Source organism: Chenopodium album, chromosome 3 (assembly GCF_948465745.1).
Source record: "Chenopodium album chromosome 3, dcCheAlbu1.1, whole genome shotgun sequence".
Lineage (NCBI taxonomy): Eukaryota > Viridiplantae > Streptophyta > Magnoliopsida > Caryophyllales > Amaranthaceae > Chenopodium > Chenopodium album.
The window spans coordinates 47,296,484-47,315,672 of record NC_137836.1 but is presented as its reverse complement, the minus strand read 5'-3'; the positions used below and the strand labels follow the sequence as shown (position 1 = coordinate 47,315,672).

General features: G+C 36.6%; 1 long non-coding RNA gene across 1 annotated transcript; it reads left to right on the top strand.

The window, feature by feature from the left end:
* Positions 1 to 9,260: 9,260 nt before the first annotated feature.
* On the top strand, positions 9,261 to 18,797 carry LOC145613800 (uncharacterized). Its single transcript, XR_014107014.1, has 3 exons — positions 9,261 to 9,308; positions 10,415 to 10,525; positions 18,762 to 18,797. It is a non-coding gene; the product is annotated as an uncharacterized LOC145613800 (long non-coding RNA).
* Positions 18,798 to 19,189: the final 392 nt, after the last annotated feature.

Sequence of the window (19,189 nt, the reverse complement as noted above, 5' to 3'; positions counted from 1 at the left end):
GTTCATAAGTAGCAGAAGGCACCGACGTAATTGTTCACAAACAGCAAAATGCGCCGACGTACTGGCACCGCAGAAATTTCAGCAAATATCGCAGCAGCAAAGTTCAAGCGAGCTTTAAGGATCGACAAGCGTTGGTCTTCAGTAATCTTCTTTGGAATATTATCATGACAGCTGAAGATGGCTGCAAGCGGAGTTATCTTCGACGACGTTCCCTAGCTTGTGGAGAGTTGTCACAAATAACTGAGGATGGCTTCAAGCGAAGTGGTCTTTGACGGTGTTCCCTAGGATGTGGAAGGTTGTCAAAAGCAGGAGGTGATTTCAAGCAAAGTTATCTTTGATCGTGTTCCCTGGCTTGCGAAAGACGGTCAAAAAACGGTAGAAGGTCGTTTCAAGCGGAGCAATCTTCGATAGTGTTCCCTAGCTTGCGGAATATTATCACAGCGAAAATTCGAGATAGCTGCAAGCGTGGTAGTCTTCAAGTGGTATCCCCTATCTTGAGGAAGATCGTCAAACAAACAAATCGGTTACTTTAGAGACGTGTGCTCGATGGTGCAAGATATGCGTTTCTAAACTCTTTTATCTGTTTTAACTAACGCTAGTTTGCAGGTATCATAATTTAGGATCGCATTACGTTCTGAATCATTCTCCGTCCCTATTATTACTTTGACTTTTGTTTTTAGAACTTGCGTTTCTCCAAACTCAGTCAGAGTGGGGGCTTCTATAAACACCCAAATGTGTCTCCCCAAAACCAAACTCAGTGATGAATACATTTCACGTCATTTGATTATCGAACGAAGTGAAATTCTGGAAAGTCTAATGATGAGGATGTCTTTATTAAAATATTTCTCTCTCTGTTTTCAAAAAATATTTCTTTTCTTACCTTATTTATGAAAAATAGCCAGTCCAATTTGGTTTGGTCCATAATAAGGGTCCAATAATAGTGTAGTTGGATTGAGCTCGAAAAGAGCTTTCCAATGATATATTATAAGCCCAATTCCGATGAATTATGAGGAAGTTATGGATTAAATTAAATTAGGCCCATTGTTTTAAAGGTGGCCCAATGATCTAGAAGAGGGCCTATTAATTATTATTCCTAAAGTGATTAGGATTGTTTTTAGTCTTCTAGGAATATCTAGAAGGTTCTCTATAATTCTAATAAGATTAGGATTGATAATTGTATTTTTAAGATGTTTTATTTAGAATAAAATATATTAAATCTGATTTTAAAGCTGCTTGGACGCATAATTACCTACAACCGGTTTGAAAGGTAATTACACGTGTAAAAGCACGTTGACTTTTGAACTAGCGCGAGACGACAGAGTCGTCGCCAGGCGCTGACTTTCGCCGTCAAGCGCTGACCTTCGTCGTCTGGCGCTGACTCATGTCGTTTGCGACAGGAGGTATTTTATTCCGAATATGATTTTCTTCGATCTCGTGCTATTTTTCCTATAAATAGGGGTCGTATCTCTCTGTTTTGAAATCATCAACACCCAGAATTCTCTATCTCTCTCTCTCTCTAAAAGCTAGAAGCTTTCTCTCTCTTTTCTTTTCTAAACCTTCCCTCTCTCAAAATTCCTCACTCATTAGCTCTAGAAACACCTAGCCAAGTTCGAAGTTGCCTTCGCCCTAGACGTGAAAGGTTTGATATTTCTGAGGGTTTGGTCCTAAATCTCTATTTCAATTATTTAATTTAATCGTTTGATTTATTACTTTTCCTTGAAGTTACTAACGCGTGTATTTTGTTATTAGAAAGAGGTACGAGGCATCGAAGTAAGTACTTTAATTGTTTTATTGATCTTTTGATATAGAAATCATGCTTAGATTATTTTGTTGATTCTTAGTATCATGTTAGGATGTTTTATTGCTTCATAGTATCATGTTTAGGGTAATAACTAAAATTTATAATATCATGTATGTTTTTATGATGCTTCCTATTTCTTTCCTAATATCATGTTTGTATCATGTTAGGGCTAAAGCTTTGATCTTTGATGTTTAGTGACATGCTAGGGTTTGTTATTAATCTTGTTAGTATCATGCCTAGGATCTTACTATTATTATGCTTTAACAAAATTATTTTAATTATGATTACTTTGATTATGATTATAATTATTATGATTATTATGTTGCTTGATTTTTATTATTATTATTATTATTATTGCTTGATCACACCTTTTATGCATGTTCAAAGGGAATTTGTACTTGTAATCATGCTTAATAAGATAATTAATAATCTTGTTTAGGCTAATATGATTATAATTCAAGTGATCGCCAATAATAGTTTTGTTTGTGCATTAATATTCAACCAACATAGATTAAACAGGTTTAGGGTAAATCTATTGATTGTATGTTAGTTAGAAAGCGCACATGAATGCGAGAAGAATAAAGTAGAGGCCTATTTTTAGGGCAAGTTCAATCTCTTTTAGGTTGGATTTGTACCTTCATCCCCGAATTTCCAGTCATGGTTCCTGTAGGCATTGCTCGAAGTGCACCTACGTTAAAGCATGTGTGAATATGCTTGGCACTCATAGGAAGTGGGAATTGACATATACGATTAGGGATAAATAAAATAGGGAGCCGCCAACAAGTTTTTAAGGAACTTGTAAACCGTTCACGGATCATTTAAGGCAACCCCGAATAAAGGGACAACAAAGGCAACAACGATTTACCCGTGAAGGTTACACCCCATTCATAATCCATGAGATTACTAACTTCATATGGTTCGAAACCACGAAAGGAGGATTGGGGATGATGGTACGAAGTGAGTCATGGAGTCACATTCGCCGGTATTGGCCTCTACTCGATTCTTATAGTGAAAAGTGATTCTTGCGATCTCAAAGGCATGCAAACAAAGATTCAATTTGCTCCAAACTATTATTATGCTAAATTGGTTTAATATTAATGCAACATATAATTCTAAAATATTTGTGATCACTTGATTAAACAACAAGATTAAAAAGGATCCTAAACCGGTTGTCCAAATTATCTTATTAGGCATGATTTTCAATTACATATTCCCTTTAAACATGCAATATGGTGATCATAATAACAATATAATAAACATTAATATTTGAAGCAATTCAACAATAATAACGTTAGTCAAATCAAATAATAATAATAACTCTAATCATGTTACTAGCAACAAGAATAAAAATAAGAGTAATTAAGTGAATCAATTACTCACTTTCCGCGTTTCCTTAAATTGCTACATCATGAATAAACCGTTAGTAACTTCAATAAAAATAAATCAAATGGAAATTAAATTCAATAAATGTAGATTTGATTTGGTCTAAACCCTCAGTTAATTATACCTTTCACGCCTTGGTTAAAGTATAGAACTTTGGGTATTGTATGAACTCCTTGGAGTGCTTAGGGGAAGTATTTTAAGAGAATAGGGTGGCTAGTGGTTAGGCTAAAGAGAGAGAAGAGAATTATTTGATGATCAAGCTTGTTGATGATTGAAAAAGGGGAGATATGACCTCTATTTATAGAGAAAAAAGAAGGGTCGAAAAAACAAGATAAGATCCGAATTAAATCGGAATAAAACTCGATAGACAGCAGTTTTTGCGGTTTTTGTTTTTATCATACCTTTGGATCCAGAAATCGGAATAAGATAAATAAGATATCTTTGGAAAGCTCTTGAAGTCTGCTTTCTAAACCAATTATAATCAGATTAAAATAAAATATATGGCCGAAATAGTGAGACGGTATCAGTTTTGGATAGAGTTTGATATTTTATTCATATCTTTTCCGTTATAGCTCGGAATTGATATTATAATATATCATTGGAAAGATAATTTTAAGGGCTATCCAACCATATGAAATTTGGATAAAAAATATGAGGCACGAAAATCATATCTGACTATCTTGGAACGTCTTTCAATTCGAATAGAATTAGGACTTTCAAAAAAAGAAAAGTTTTATTCAATTTCAAACTCTTTAATCTTATCTTTTCAAAAAGTATAATTAAGATCTTTTAGAAACTTATAAAAGCTTATAATTAATCCTAATTGGTTTAGGAATGGGATTAAATAATTTGGACCCTCCACATGATCATTGGGTCGTAGGTAAGGTGGGCTTAGGTTCGGTTTGGGCTCGGCTTAATATTTTGGCTATAACTTATTCGTTATAACTTGGATTTGGGCTTATATTATATCGTTGGAAAGCTCTTTTCAAACCCCATCCAAATATTCAATCATTGGACCCAGATTATGGACCAAAATAAACTGGACTAAACGTTTTTTATAAAAGGGACATGAAATGAATGATTTTAAAGGACACGAAATGAATTATTTTGCGTTTTAAGGCACGAAAAGAGGAAAATAAGTTATGGTTTGGGGAAATGGGATAGAAGTTGGGTTGGTTTATGAAATGAAAATATGGATTTAAGCACTCTAAGATTAAATACTCAACCCGACCAATAATGACGGTGAAAGGTTGTTCGTCATCGGGTTTGGTTTTGGGGAGACATTTTTAGCTGTCTATAGTTCCAGACCTATTGGAGCTAATGATCTCTTGGATCGTTAAGGGGTGTAACCTTCACCCTATGGACGGTTTACAAGTTCCTAAAACTTGTTGGCAACTCTTTTGCTCTAGCTTCCTTCCCTTTGGACGCCACCATGCTTAAGTGTATGATCACAGTGGGGCTCACGTGTGAGATGGCTTGAAATATTCCCTACAATAGGGTCCTAGGAAAACGTGTCCTACCCTAGGGTTTGATGACCTAGGGATTAGGGCAGCGCCTTTTTGCGACGCCCCTTAGGATTTGGGTCTTGAAGGCCGTCATTCCCAGGGGCATATCTGAGTGACACGTGTCGTCCATCTGGAGAGTCCATTTGGACGTCTCTCAAAGGGACACATGTCGCTCTCTTATTGATCCACTAGGGGTATTAAATACCCCAAATCAAATCCCATTTATGACTTATCCAACAATATGCCGTACTTGACAAATCTTTGATGGGAATGGGTACAGAAACAAGTTTATCTTCATGCAATTGCACGTAAACCATGGCACGTGTCACGTAACCTTAAATGAAGGAATATTTTTTCACTCTTTTAACTAGTTTACTTTTAAAAAATTATATAAACCTGTTTTTCTTAGAGCACCAACCACAACACTCAGCTTCATCCCCTACTACTGCCATTAGGGCTTAGCAAAACTATTTAAAAATTCAAAATCCAATAATCCAATCCACATCTAATCCAAAAATATGGATATCCGATCAAAAATTCTAATTCGAAAAAAATTGGATATCGAATTTATATATACAATATTGGTGCAGATATTCAGTATCCAAAAAATACATTAGAAAAAAAATCACATACTACATATTTTCCCTCATTTAGAGTTTAGACCCCCACCAAACTCGAAGAGAATCACTTATTTAATTATTTTCTTCATTTAGACCCCACCAAACCCTAAAATTTAGTTTCCCGCATTTAAACTCCCACCCCACCTCTCTTTCTTTTCTCTATTAATCCTAAATTTATCTTTTCTCTTCTCATCTCAAATGTCAGCCTCTTAAAGTCTCATATCTCCTCCAACGACAAGCTTCTCATCTTCTTCCTCAATCTTTGCAATTTCTTCCTCGCATTGGTCATTGGGGGGGGGGGGTGTAGCAAGTGGAGGCGGTGGAGATTGTTGTTGGAGGAGGTGGCTATTGGGTTGGTTTTGGAGGTGGAGGAGGGAGGAGGTGGTTTCCGGTGGAGCAGGGGAAGAGGGGATGCGACTAGGGAAGAGAAAATGACTTCAATGGTCGGTGCTGGGAATGGGGTGGCAGATTGTTTCTTTTTTTTAAGACCAATGAAAGTGTGACATGTGGCATCTTTAGAATTTAAAAAAAAAAACCTTTTCAGGGATTTTCGGGATTCTTATAATATAACGGATGTGAAAGTAGGGATTATAGCAGAATAAATGAAAGTTGAGATTATTCAAAACAAATCGACCAAAGTTGGAATTATTAAAGAGTATTTATATCCCACAACTTATTATCTCAATAAATGTGAGGATTTGTTCGTTTGATGAGAAATCAGAGAATACATCTTATGTAATCGATTGTATAAAGGCTACTTCTATTAGATGGTGTTGTCTATATGTCATAGTTCACGAGTTTTGTTTGGCATCGTTTTTTATTTTTTCTTTTTTAACTTAAAAAATTGGAAAAAAAATGTGCTTTCACTTTTCTGTTGTCAATTTTCAAAATTATCGTGTTTTTAATAAGTTTAACTAATTTTTTTATTCATTTTATGACATATATCATATGATTTTGATTGAAAAACAAAATACCAAAAAAAAAAAAGTGAACCACAACGATACCAAACGAAAATTTTCATATATTATGACATAATATTTACATATCATGACGTAATATTTTTCTCACTAGACAACAAAATATGAATATAACAATTCAAGATCGCTCGAAATATTAACGATTTGATATTCCACAACGAAATGAAAACATGTACAGAGTGTTATATAACAAGTACATAGCAATCGATTATTTGTATCAACAATTATAATATTTTTTGTTAGCAAATAACAAAATATGGCCCGACTAAGGATGTGACACGTGGGTATAAAATACGGGTCTCGCATCGCACCCGCCCTAGACCTAGTTGCGATGGGAATGGGTACAAACTTGGTGGGTATGGATACAAAAGCCATACTTACACGTGGGTAGGGGCGTTCAAAAATCGGTCCGGACTAAAAATGGAAAGACCTGCCGGACTGAATTAACCTATCCGGTCTTCAGGTTGCAAAATTCATTTTTTCGGTCTTCGATCCGGTCTGGTCCAAGACTGGTCCAAAACCCTATAAAAACCGATCATGGACGGGCCTAATTTTTTACTTAAAATATGCATAAAACCTTTAATAATGATTAAAATTATCCTTATTATGCCTAGAAAAAAAATTAATTTCATGAGCTTTTTATACTAATCATACATAAAAAGACGTTATACGAAGTAATATTGTTTCTCCTTTATTTTTTCTAGTTTTCCATAAAAAAAATTAGATTTTTTCTTAAAAAAATCATAAAATCTTTCCAAAGTGGCTGGTCCGGGTTTTGGACCGATTTTTTCAATCCAGTTTGGGTTCAGCCCCATCTTAATCGGTTCGGTTTTCAGTTCTTAAAATTCTAATTTTCGGTCTTCGGTCTGGTCCAGGTTGGTTCGGTCCAGTCTTGAACCGATGAACAACCCTAATACTGGGTAGGTGGTGGATTTTGAGCTATACCCGCGCTATTATTCACATGACCCGCCCATTACCCCCTATTAACCCGCATAACCCGCCTACTTACCTGCATAACCGCCCAAATACCCACATATTGCCTAGTATCATTATATATTATGCTATTATATATATTCACAACAATTTAAAGTGTATAATGACTAGTTATATAGGAAATATATTAAAAAGAATGTTGAGTTGGCGGGCAAAAGACAGGCGGTGGATATCCACTTGGGTGGTGGAGCAGGTATGAGTTTAGGTTTCTAAATGCTTAGGCAGGTGCGGGTGTTGAAATTTTACCTATCACGGGTGATGGGTATAAAATATTTTGGCAGGTGCGGGTATGGGGAGGGGGTATCCGCACCCACGCCGCCCAATGAAATTTTATGGTACAATAGCCTGTACCTTGCTTGGTATAGATAAAAAAAAACCCAGAAAGAACATGTAGTTATTTTATAAAGAACAAATAGTTATTTTAATAAAGAACGTATAGCTATTTTGTAAAGAACGTCTAATGTTATGTTTTTTTCTTTTCATTTTTTATATCTAAGGAACATTTGTAACATTAATAAAGAACATGAAAATCAAGCCCTTTTCTGAGATTTTGGTGGCCTAGGGCGAACATTTAGATTGGGGCCCTAATTAACAAGTATTATAATTTTTTTATATTATTATCATCATCATCATCATCATCATTATTATTATTATTATTATTGAGGATTAAGGGTATGCAAAATGAAGATTAGCCTCCTTAAATCTAACTCATAATTACATATCAAATATGAAAACTAAAACACAATGAAAAGCTTGAAAACGTACTAGTTATATTGCGTCAATTGCATCACATTAATTTATCTTAATTAAAAGCTTATTAAAATGTAGACTGTCCATTACAAATCTTACAAATTTCATTTGAACACGATTTACCAATATTTTATTTTTTGTAAAAAATTGAGAAATTAATATTCAAATTGAAAGACATGAAGAAGATTGAACGCAAACCTTGCAGCATTAGGCAACGTCACAACAATTTAGTTTTATCAAATTCAAATTTTTGAATGAAACCATTCAAAAATCAAGATATTAAGTAGATTTTTGAAAGGAAATTTTTTTTTTTTTTTTTAACAAAGGTAGAGCTACGGGCTGTAATTGAAATTTTAGAAATATCAAAAAGGGGATTCATTTAGCAAATAACTATGGAGTACTCCATTAGAAGCAAAAATCAGGAGAATTGGAACCTTTAATTTGCTTTGGAAACTACCGAACTACACAAGATGACAAGACCTAAAATTGCTTTGGAAGTTGACGAATTACACTAGAATTGTATGGAGCATTAAGTAGTTTCAGAAATTTTTATTTTTCTTTTACAAGTAGTAATTTTGAGGCCCTTTTTTTAACCAATTTTTGGACTTTACAATATTGGGCCCTGAGCGGTTGTCCCACCTGCCCCGCACCAATTACGGGCCTTATGAAAATATTATGTAATGAACATTATTATATATACACCATAATTGACAAAATTCAAAGAACAATACACAATAAGCAATGAACATCATATTACAAATAATAGTAAATTACATTGACAATCAAAGAACATGAACATATGTTCTTTTCACTCCTTTTTGGTGCATATATGTTCTTTTTTACTTTAGGTATATGTTCATTATATTTTCATAGTTTGTTCTTTTCATTACACTTGTACGTTCTTTACATTTGTACATCATGTTCTTTCCGCGAAACAACGGTATGATACAAGGTACCCACGCCTGTAGTAACCACACACTGGCCGCCCAATTGCCACCCCTAGGCCCGACGTGCGGGCTCGAAAATTAACCCGATCCAACTTGACTCAACCCAGTATGATCCGCCCCGAGCTTAACTTGACCCGATGAATTGTTGACCCAAAACCCAAACTGACTCGTCCCGAACCTGGCTAGTTTGCCAGGTATACAAGTATGGTTAAAAAAAAAAAAAAACCGATGAACGTTGACCAAATATCTTCCTCCTCTCTCTCAATTTCTCATTGAAGCGCACTCCACGTTCTCCATTGATATCTCTATCCTCCATTAAAGCAGCTTCTGAGGTAAGTTATTGTTCCTTTTTGCAATTATCGAATATCAATTTCACAATTTAGGGTTTATTGTTGATCTAATTTAATTTAATTGTCTGTATGAGTATAGTAAATTTAGGGTTCGAATTGGACTATTGGTTCTAATTACTAAGAGGTCTGAAAGGTCATAACGAGCGATTATGTTGCTAGAGAAGAAAATTATGAGCATAATTTGATATTTGAATCAAATATGCCCTTTTTCTCCCTAAAATTATGTGATTTTTGGAGCCTAATTTGATAATTTAATCAAATTTGCCTTTTCTCCTTAAAATTATGTGATTTTACGAGATTAATTTGATAATTGAATTAAATGTGCCTTAAAATTATGTGAATTTTCGAGCCTAATTTGATAATTGAATCAAATGTGCCATTCTCTTTAAATTGTGTGACTTTTCAATCCTAATTTGATACTTGAATCAAATTTGGTTGCTAATGTATTGCAGAACCTTTCTAGGATTGAACTAGGAAATTGGACCTCTTAGCCTTGGCTGTGAGAATACTAAGAGAAACATTTGTGTAAGACCGCCTTACTAGACCGCTTTTGTGAGTCACTACAATTCTATCTGATATGAATTTTGATGGATATAACCTTCAATCGCAGTTGAAAGGTTTGGAATCTTGAGTCTCGGTCAAAAAACGCTAAGCAACACGAGCTTAAAACCTAAACTAGGCCAAGAATACACAAGCACAAGCTTACGTAAAACTTTATAAATTTCAAATCAATCAATCATACTTTTCGTTAAACACCATCACGTATTTATAAGCTAAATAATTAGCCTAAAAATCGGTAAAACAAATTCTAATCTAACTAGGAAACTAACTCTAACTTGTAAAGATAATATTTTGCAAATATGATCTTTAAAGTTAAGCTTATCTTATACTAACCGAATTAAACTAACAAAAATATCCTAATAAATTCGGTCATCTAATACTAAACTAAAAATAACAATAAAAATAATTATAATAACAATATTGATGCCTTGGAACCGCATCACTATCCCAGGTCAAAAAAAAAAAACCCTTCATTTAATAAGCATAGAAATCGGTTCTAATCCATGTTTATTAATTATTTTGGCTAGATTTTAGTCTTGGCGCATTATGGATGCAAACAGAGATTCAGGGGGTAGAATTTTCCGGAACAGAGAGCGGCCATCATATGCTCCATACCAAAAGGATCGTAGAGGTTTTAGGTAACCTCTCTTAATTTTATTTTATTTTATTTTTTTTTGGAGGGGAGGGGGGGGGTGTGTGGGGGTGGAGGCTAGCTTGTGTTATACCTTATACGTGTGTACACATACATATGTATTTTAAATTTCATTGTTGAACTTGTTCTAAAATTAGATATATGTAGACCTGGCTAACGGGTCATTCGGGTCGGGTCAATTTAAGTCGGGTCAAGTTCGGGTTAACAAATGTTCGGTTCAGGTACGGGTCGAGTCGGGTCGATTCGGGTTTCGGCTCAAAATTGGGTCAAGTTCGGGTCGTGTTAATTCGGGTCAGGTCTGTTCGGGTCGGGTCAATTTTTAAGATCAATTTTCGGTTCAATTTCGAGTCGAGTCAAATTCGGATCGAGTCAATTCGGGTCGGGTCTATTCGGGTCAAGTTTGTGTCGGGTCACCAAAATAAATTCACTTTTAAAAAATAGTTGGAAAAATAAAGTAAAATCGTTAAAAAAAAAATAAATCATGAGTGCCTATTACGTAGGAAATAAAGAAGCCCAAAACTAAGTAATTCACTATTTCACCCTATTCACTTAGGATTCGGGTCAATTCGGGTCGGGTCACTACGGGTCAGGTCGATTCAGGTTAATCAATTTGGGTTAAAATTGGGTCTGGTCACTTCGGGTTTCGGGTCATTTCGGGTCGGGTAAAGTTCGTGTTTCGGGTCAATTTCGGGTCAGGTCATTCAAGTCGGGTCACTTCGGGTCATCGGGTCATGTTTGGGTCAACTCTATTTCGGGTCGGGTTCGGGTCGAGTCGGGTTAGTTCGGGTTCGGGTCATTTTCGGGTCAATGATTTCGGGTCAACTTTCGGGTTACGGGTCATGTCATTCGGGTCGGGTCAACAGGTCAGATCAGGATTGCCAAGTCTAGATATATGGAATTGTTTATATCTTGAGACTTATATAGAGCTGCATAATTAATTTTTCAAGTAAAGTATGCTTGTTACGTCGAGGTACATGAGAATTGACATTTGAATTAAGTGTGATATGCGTCATGTGCTAATGTCATGTTTGTTTGTTTTTTTCCTTAATGTATCATGAGATCAGGTTTTGGGACACACATGATATGTATAGCATGCTTTCTTTTTTAATTTGATGTCTTGCATTCATGGCTGGCGCATGCTATGGATGTAATGCTTACATCTCTCAATTATGATGTGTCTTGTTTAGAAGAAATTAATAAAATGTGGAACCACCCTTTGTACCCAATTTTCAATGGTGGCATTACAATTTTGAGATGCTTTGTCCGCCCCCATAAGTGACTATAGAGAACTTTTTCTTTTGAAATTCTGAAAACTTGAATTTATTTGGGAATGAAGGAGCATATGCTAAACAGATTACCTGCTATGCTATCTAAGCAAGATAAAAGAGGGGGAGGGGTAGGGGGTTAGGTACATACTTTAGGCTCCTCTCTAAAGTTTTCTCACCTCCTCATGATAAGCGATTCTGTGACAGCCATTGTATGTAGTTTACAAGCCCTTCCGGTTGGTATGGAGAAATCATCAGCAACTTTAATTAGTATGAGGTTTATATGATAGTCTCCTGAAAATGGCAGCGTTAAGCGTGAATGTAATTGGCCTTGGCTAAAGCAGTAGCATAATGTTGCTATTATAGTTTAGAAGGACTGAGATATGATGTGTTCACTAGATGTAAGTTGCTGTCATTCAATGTTGCAGGGGCTTCACTCTTCAATTACCTTTATGTCTTGGTGGGTAGTCTGATGGTTGTTTTCAGTGGTGGATCTTAGTGTTTTTTGAATAATGATCAGCTAGGGCATTTCTTCAGGGGATAACTTTCCCAGGGTTTTTTTTTGTCCCCATTTATTTTTCATTTGTGGAAACAAAGGCAAATTAGGAGCAGTGGAAGAGAAGAACAAGGAGGTTTAGTTTGATGTTTTTTAGCGTACTTTGTGATTTTCTACACAACAGATACTCTTGGCTGTTACTTTGATCATTTTTAGAAGTTATCAACATATATGGACAATCAACTTCTGATTTAGTGGACTATACTAACGGCCCGATTGGTAGCCGGTAATAAATGGTGGTAATTGAAATGAATTTTAAGTGTGATAATTGGAATGAATTTTAAGTGTAAATTAGGAGTGAAATTAACATTGTAATCTCCATGGTAATGCAATTTCAACATCAGGCATGTGTTCATCATTTTATTTTTCAATTGCCATCCATTACCACTTTAGAGGAGGTATTAGGTTGAAATGAAAATTTCTAAAGGAAAATGGTCATTTTGGTGTAAGCTAGCATTATCATGGTCATGAACCTTGATTTTCCTTACAATTTTAAATACAAATTCATTTCTATTACCATCATTTATGCCACATACCAAACAGGCCGTAAGTTTAATCTGCTGACTTGATTAGAATTGAAGGGGCAGTAAAATTTACAGCCTGAAGCAGCTCTAAGGACTGGAAGTTAATTAGTGGTTTGCCTGATTCTTAAATGGAAAGTGGAAAAGATTGAAGTTCCTTGAGGTTTTATTTTGGAACATAGAGTTGATTATTAGAATTACTAATTGTTCTGGAATGTTAATTTATTCATTTCCATGTCACAAATGTTTGGATAATTGGAAGAAATTTCACAGTTGTTTAATCCAAGTGCACTAATTGAAGAGGAATCAAAGATCAATAGACAATAGAGTTATAAGATATAGGACAGAGAACATGCAAAGTTTAGGGCATGGGGCAATCAAAGATTTTGCCCCTTGTGAACTATCATAAGTTCATTATCATCATTTGTCAGCACTTCATTTTTCAAAAGTTACTCATGATTGGAGGGGAGTGGTTTGTGGTGGATTTTTTAGGAGAGTGCTTGAAATTGAATGAGAGTTTAAGTAAAGGTCTAAATTGACGATGTTGAAGCTGTTTTATGGCAAACTAAAAATGTACCCCCCCCCGGGGCAGACCGTTAACTGAAAAAGGCGAATTATAACATGAAAGTGGTACATTTCCTTGCCTAATTTAACATATTAGGAGGCAAATTGTGGACTCGTACCCAATCTCATATTAGCGAGCTAGGTAACTATGGTTGAAACTCAAATTACTTTAATGTCCCTGAAATATATTTCATTATAAAAACAAACGTTTGTTTGGTTGGCTTAATTTATGTTGCTTATTTGCTTAATATTATTGCTATTGTTACTGTTATTGTTATTATTAAATTGCTATATGTATCTCAGCTATGTGCATAGGCTAATCTCCCTTTTTTTTTCTTTGGTAAGTGAAAAAGCTGATTTTCATGTACAGTAATTGTTTGATATTATAAGATCATTTCATGCATTGTAAAAAATTAGTAAAAGTAGTATAATGATTTATTATTTCTATGGCAATTGGACTTTTTGTTTTACATATTAACTACTCCCTTCATCCCTAAATAAAGGTCATAAGTCTTATTTGCCTTTAGCGCAAGTTTTTAGGAAGGTGATTAAAAAAAAGATTGAGGGTTTGGTTGATTAAAGGTGAATATTTAAAAAAATAGTGTTTTGTTGATTAAAAGTGAATAAAAATAATTAGATAAAGGTGAAGTATGACTTATTTAGGAAAGGATTTTAGGTGAATGGGACTTTTATTTGGGTACAAAGGGAGTTTGCCTTTTATTTATTTTTGAAGAATTTAGTTATAATCATACTATATTTGAAGAATTGTCTTTGAAAGCTAGCTCATAAATTGCTCTAGTTATGGTTTACAACAATTATTTACCTAATTTATGTTTGGGCTATTTAACCGCACTGATTACTTAAAGCCCCAAGTTATTGAAAAAAGGCCATTTTCTTCTTTGATTTGGTTTTTCATTCGAATCTTTGATCAAGCTTATTTGACTTCTTGAACAGATCCTCTGCTCCTCTAGTGATGCAAGTCTTGCAACATGGGGGAGTGCACACAATTTTAGATGTTGGATATTTCTAAATCAACAAGTATAAACAAGTAAAAGTATATTGAGTATGTTTAGTGTGAAAGTAGATGTATGTTTTCATAAAGTGGGTATATACAAGATAAATGTTGCTATATATATTAGAAATGGATGAAGTATTATCATTCCAAAGTTTTCTTCTACCAAATCTTATGGTTAAATATTATAATCATATTGCATGTATAATAGTTAAGCTTATGTTATATGTACATGGCTAATAAAAGGTATTACATAATTCGGACCTAAAAAATCTATAAGCTGTGTTTATTTTTTTTATATATACTTTTACTCTAAAATTTGTATAATTGCTAAATTGACATTTTCTTTGTGTCTGATACTTCTTAAATTATTATTGATTCTATCAACCGCCTCAGCATGCCTAGCCGAGGGCTATGCCTCTATCAACTCCTCGGTATGCCTAGCCGGGGGATATGCTTCTATTAACCATCTCGGCGGTTATGCCTCTATCACCTCCTCGGCCTTCTCGGCATGCCTGGCCGAGGACTATGCCTCTATCATCTCCTCAGCATGCCTAGTCGAAGGCCATGCTTTTATCAAGGCTATGCTTCCATTATCTCCTCAGCATGCTTAGCCGGGGGCTATTCTTCTATCAACCTCCTCGGCATGCCTAGCCGAGGGCTATGCCTCTATCGTCTCCTTGGCATGCCTAGCCGAGGGCTATGCTTCTATCATTTCCTCGACAAGCTTCTATCTATTCTCATCATGCCTAGCCGAGGGATATGCATCTATCAACCCCTCATCATGCCTAGCCGAGGGCTATACATCTATAAAGCCCTCGGCATGCCAAGCCGACTTAACATGCCTAGATAAGGGTAATGCTAAAGTGCAAGCATCCCTCTTGAAGATGAACTTTACAAGATCAAGGAGGTCATTTACTCGAGGGTCTTCCACTCACAAGTTCCAAATAGCAAGGCCCTCAGCTATCCTTCCCCATCTATCATGAATATCTACAAGGTGGAGCCTGCAACCGATATGCTTGTAATGCGGACTTAAGACGTTGTGTCTAAGCAACTTCTCAAATGACAATGATGCCCTAGGGGCATCAGAGCTTATACTAGAAGATATTTCTTTTAATAGCGCATCATTTTCATTTTTCGGGTTGGTTATCTACATAGCTGCCTAAAGCTCTAAAATCTCGGGAATTCATTATCTTCTCAAAAAGCACCGGGCCTTCCTTCGTACAAGACACCCCGGGTCGCTAACTAACGTTATCAATGACAAATTTGTTCCAATGTTTGGGGCAAGATGCTAGCCTATACTCAATATTTGAGATAGTGTCCTGGCAAATCGCTTGAATAACAAATGACTCGTTTAGCCCTCAGCCTATCCCAAAAGATGGGATAGCCTAGCTCTCATACATCTTTAACTTTGGGCTCGATTAGCCCCTCATCCTATCCCAAAGGTTGGGATAGCCTAGCTCTTATACATCTATAACTTAGGGTTCGTTCAACTCTCGGCCTATCCTAAAAGTTGGGATAGCCTAACTCTCATACATATGATTTGGGGATCGTTCAGCTTATCCTAAATATTGGGATATTCTGTCTCTCATACATTTATAAAAAGGGGCTTGTTTAGCCCCGTGGGAAAGCGTACTATTCATTCATTATTTTAACTTAGGGACTTATTCAACTCTTAGCCTATCTCAAGATTTGGGATAGTGTACCATTCACTCATTATCATAACATCAGACTCGTTTAACCTTCAGCCTCAATGATGGAGATAGCGTATCGCTCATATATTATTATAAGTTCCTCCCGGGTATAACCTCATCAACACCCAAGATCTTAGTCTATCCGAATAAAAGAAAGAAAACTCTCACCCCTTCGGCACTCGAGTGACCCCCTCGGCTTGCTACCAACCCCTTCAGCACTCGGATAAGCCGAATGCCCTAAGCTTAATAGAACTACAAAATTATCTTCCCTCCACTATTCCGTGTTTAATCCTCAAATTTTTCTTAGTAAAATGACTTGTCTATTTAAGCACAATTTTCGGCTATGCCTAGCTATACTCGAGCAGAAATTCATGTCCATTGCATTTTCCAAGCCGGCTTACCTTACTCACCTTCGCCTAGGGGTAGTAAGCCGGGCTAAGCCCTCGGCGCGCAACGACAACCCCTCGGCCAGGCATGACACCCCCTTGGCTTGACGTGACAACCCCTCGGCTCTCACACTTCAATAAACTCAAATCTCTCATCTAAATCCTCTCCCTCCACTCAGCTTTCTCATTTGCATCCCGCAAGCAAACCCCTTCGGCACATCCTTCAACCCCTCGGCCAGCACCTCCCTCGACTAGCCGAATGCGCTATCCTCGCACATCTACCGCCTCGGACATACCTCACCCTCTCGGCATCTCTCTTACCCAATCAGCATACCACAGCCAAGCAGAACGCTCGGCTTAGTTAAAGCCTCACTCTCTTTGCTCCCTCTGCCAAGCCTAATACCTCACTCATCCCTCAGCAATCAATTCCCTCGGACTCTCAATGCTCCTCACTCAATCACTCCACCCCGCTTTGCTTCTCTCTCCTCACAACGCTTCGGCCTATACTACCATACCCCCCAGACAATACATTCCCTCGGCCATGAAACCACGACCGAGCTTCAGCACCACAACTATTCTATCCTAGCACCGAAAATTCGACCCAGCTATGCCCCTATGAAATTCAAAAATTCCTAAGTGCGAAATCTAATTGAAACGCATACATAGCCGAAATTCATAGGCCAACCCCAAAATTTAAACACTTGAATTCGAAATTCGGAAAATTGCAAGTACATAAACACATATTCATGCATGCAGATCTACAAAAATCGAATCAAAAGGAACCCTTAGTAAAGATTTGGGCCAGCAAGCATCAAAATAGTGATGATAGCCTTCGGTCACTACGGGTCAGCTTTATCGGAATGTCCAAGCACTCAATGCATTGTAATTCAAAGATACAAAAAGTAGTTCTTGTCTTCAGCTATGCATAGCCACGTTCTCATACAAGCCTAACAAATGAAAGTTGGAATAATTGATGAAGAGCTTTAATTATTGGCATAAAACAAGTAAGACACGTGGGGTTCATGTGAAGGAATTAGAAGACAAGTGAATCACATCAAATCTTAAGCTAAATGGGCTTTATTGCTTACTTGAGCCCAAATGTAGTAGTCATAACTTATCCTTCGCTTAGCTAACAATCAAGACAAGTCATGAGTCATGCTCTCCGCTAGGCATTGGGCTTACCTCTCATGATACTAAGCTCTCAGTTGTCCATAAGCCATCATTCATCATCCGGCTTAGCTCTCGGATATACTCTCAAAACTGCTCAGTTATATCTACTTAAGTACTTCTAATGCATTGCTTGGGGCTGGTCTTCACCCTTGCAAGTCGCTTTGGGGCTCTTTTTAGCCCCTAGGTACACTTGGGGCTCATTTTAGCCCTCGGGTACGCCTTAAAAGCCATTCCGGCTGATATGACAACTTCTATTATACTCATTCCGCGTGACATCCGAACTTCATGCGATCTTGTTCCCACATCACGCGTGGGGCTAAATGTTTGGGCCTAGTCCATTGTCCTAAGCCCATTGACCTGGAATTACGAAAATACCCCTCCATGATCTAGCCCATTATTAGTCAGAGCAAAGTACGGATTTACCCCTAATCTGTCCAATTATGTACAACTTCTGCCACCTGAAAGTACATCTGTAAATAGCTCTCCAATCATTAATGATGGTAACTTTTTCCTAATTCTCTAACCTTCTCTCTCTACTTTCTCTCTCTAAAGTACTCTTTCTCTCTCTACTTTCTATCTCTAGAAAATGCATTCGCTGACTTAAGCATCGGAGGGGTTTTCCCGGGTCACACCCTCGGGGAGTTAACCTTCTTTCTCTTTTGCAGGCCTAGCTCTCGGACAGCAAGGCATAGCTGAGGAGAATTCGGACATTCATTGGACATAGCTCTAGGACATCTTGATTTCATTACCCTAACACCGAGGAGTATTCTGTTTCCAGAAACAATTATTAACAAATTTCAACCTTTATATCATGTGGGATATTTGTTTGTTTTCCACTGTTGCCAATATTTATAATACATATTTAAAAATCTCATATTGGTTGATAAACCCCGTGTGCTAATTAATTGTATGTCTTTCCAACTTTTTAGGAGTATTTTTTAAGTCTTTCTTTCTCAGATAAGCTTTCTGCTAATGACTGATTTTTTGTTTTTCCTATCCTTGTTTTTATTCCACCATTACTAGTTACTGCTATTAATATAAATTACTTTTCCAGGCAAAGTTATCTATGTAAGAACTGTAAGCGGCCTGGACATTTTGCTAAAGAATGTCCGAATGATTCTGTGTGCAACAACTGTGGGCAATCTGGGTAAGTATATGAACCTTTGTTGCATAATGAGTTCAATTTATCTAATAAGGTACCTTGGTCATTTGTTTTGTTCTGCTTTAACTGAGTGTGGGATTATCTTTGCAAAAATCATTGTCAAAATATTTGTGCTATGATTTTCTTTTGATTTTTGAATTTTCTATGTCCTTAATCAACAGGAAGAGGGAAAGGGCTAGGGGAGGATTAGTTTTGACTTAATATCTGGAAACCCTGTGTCTACCTGTGCGAATGATGCCTCCCGCACATAATCAGAACCCTGACTTGACTTTATGGTGTGGAGGGAAATGATCCTTTTTGAAAGTTTGTTGACTGATCTG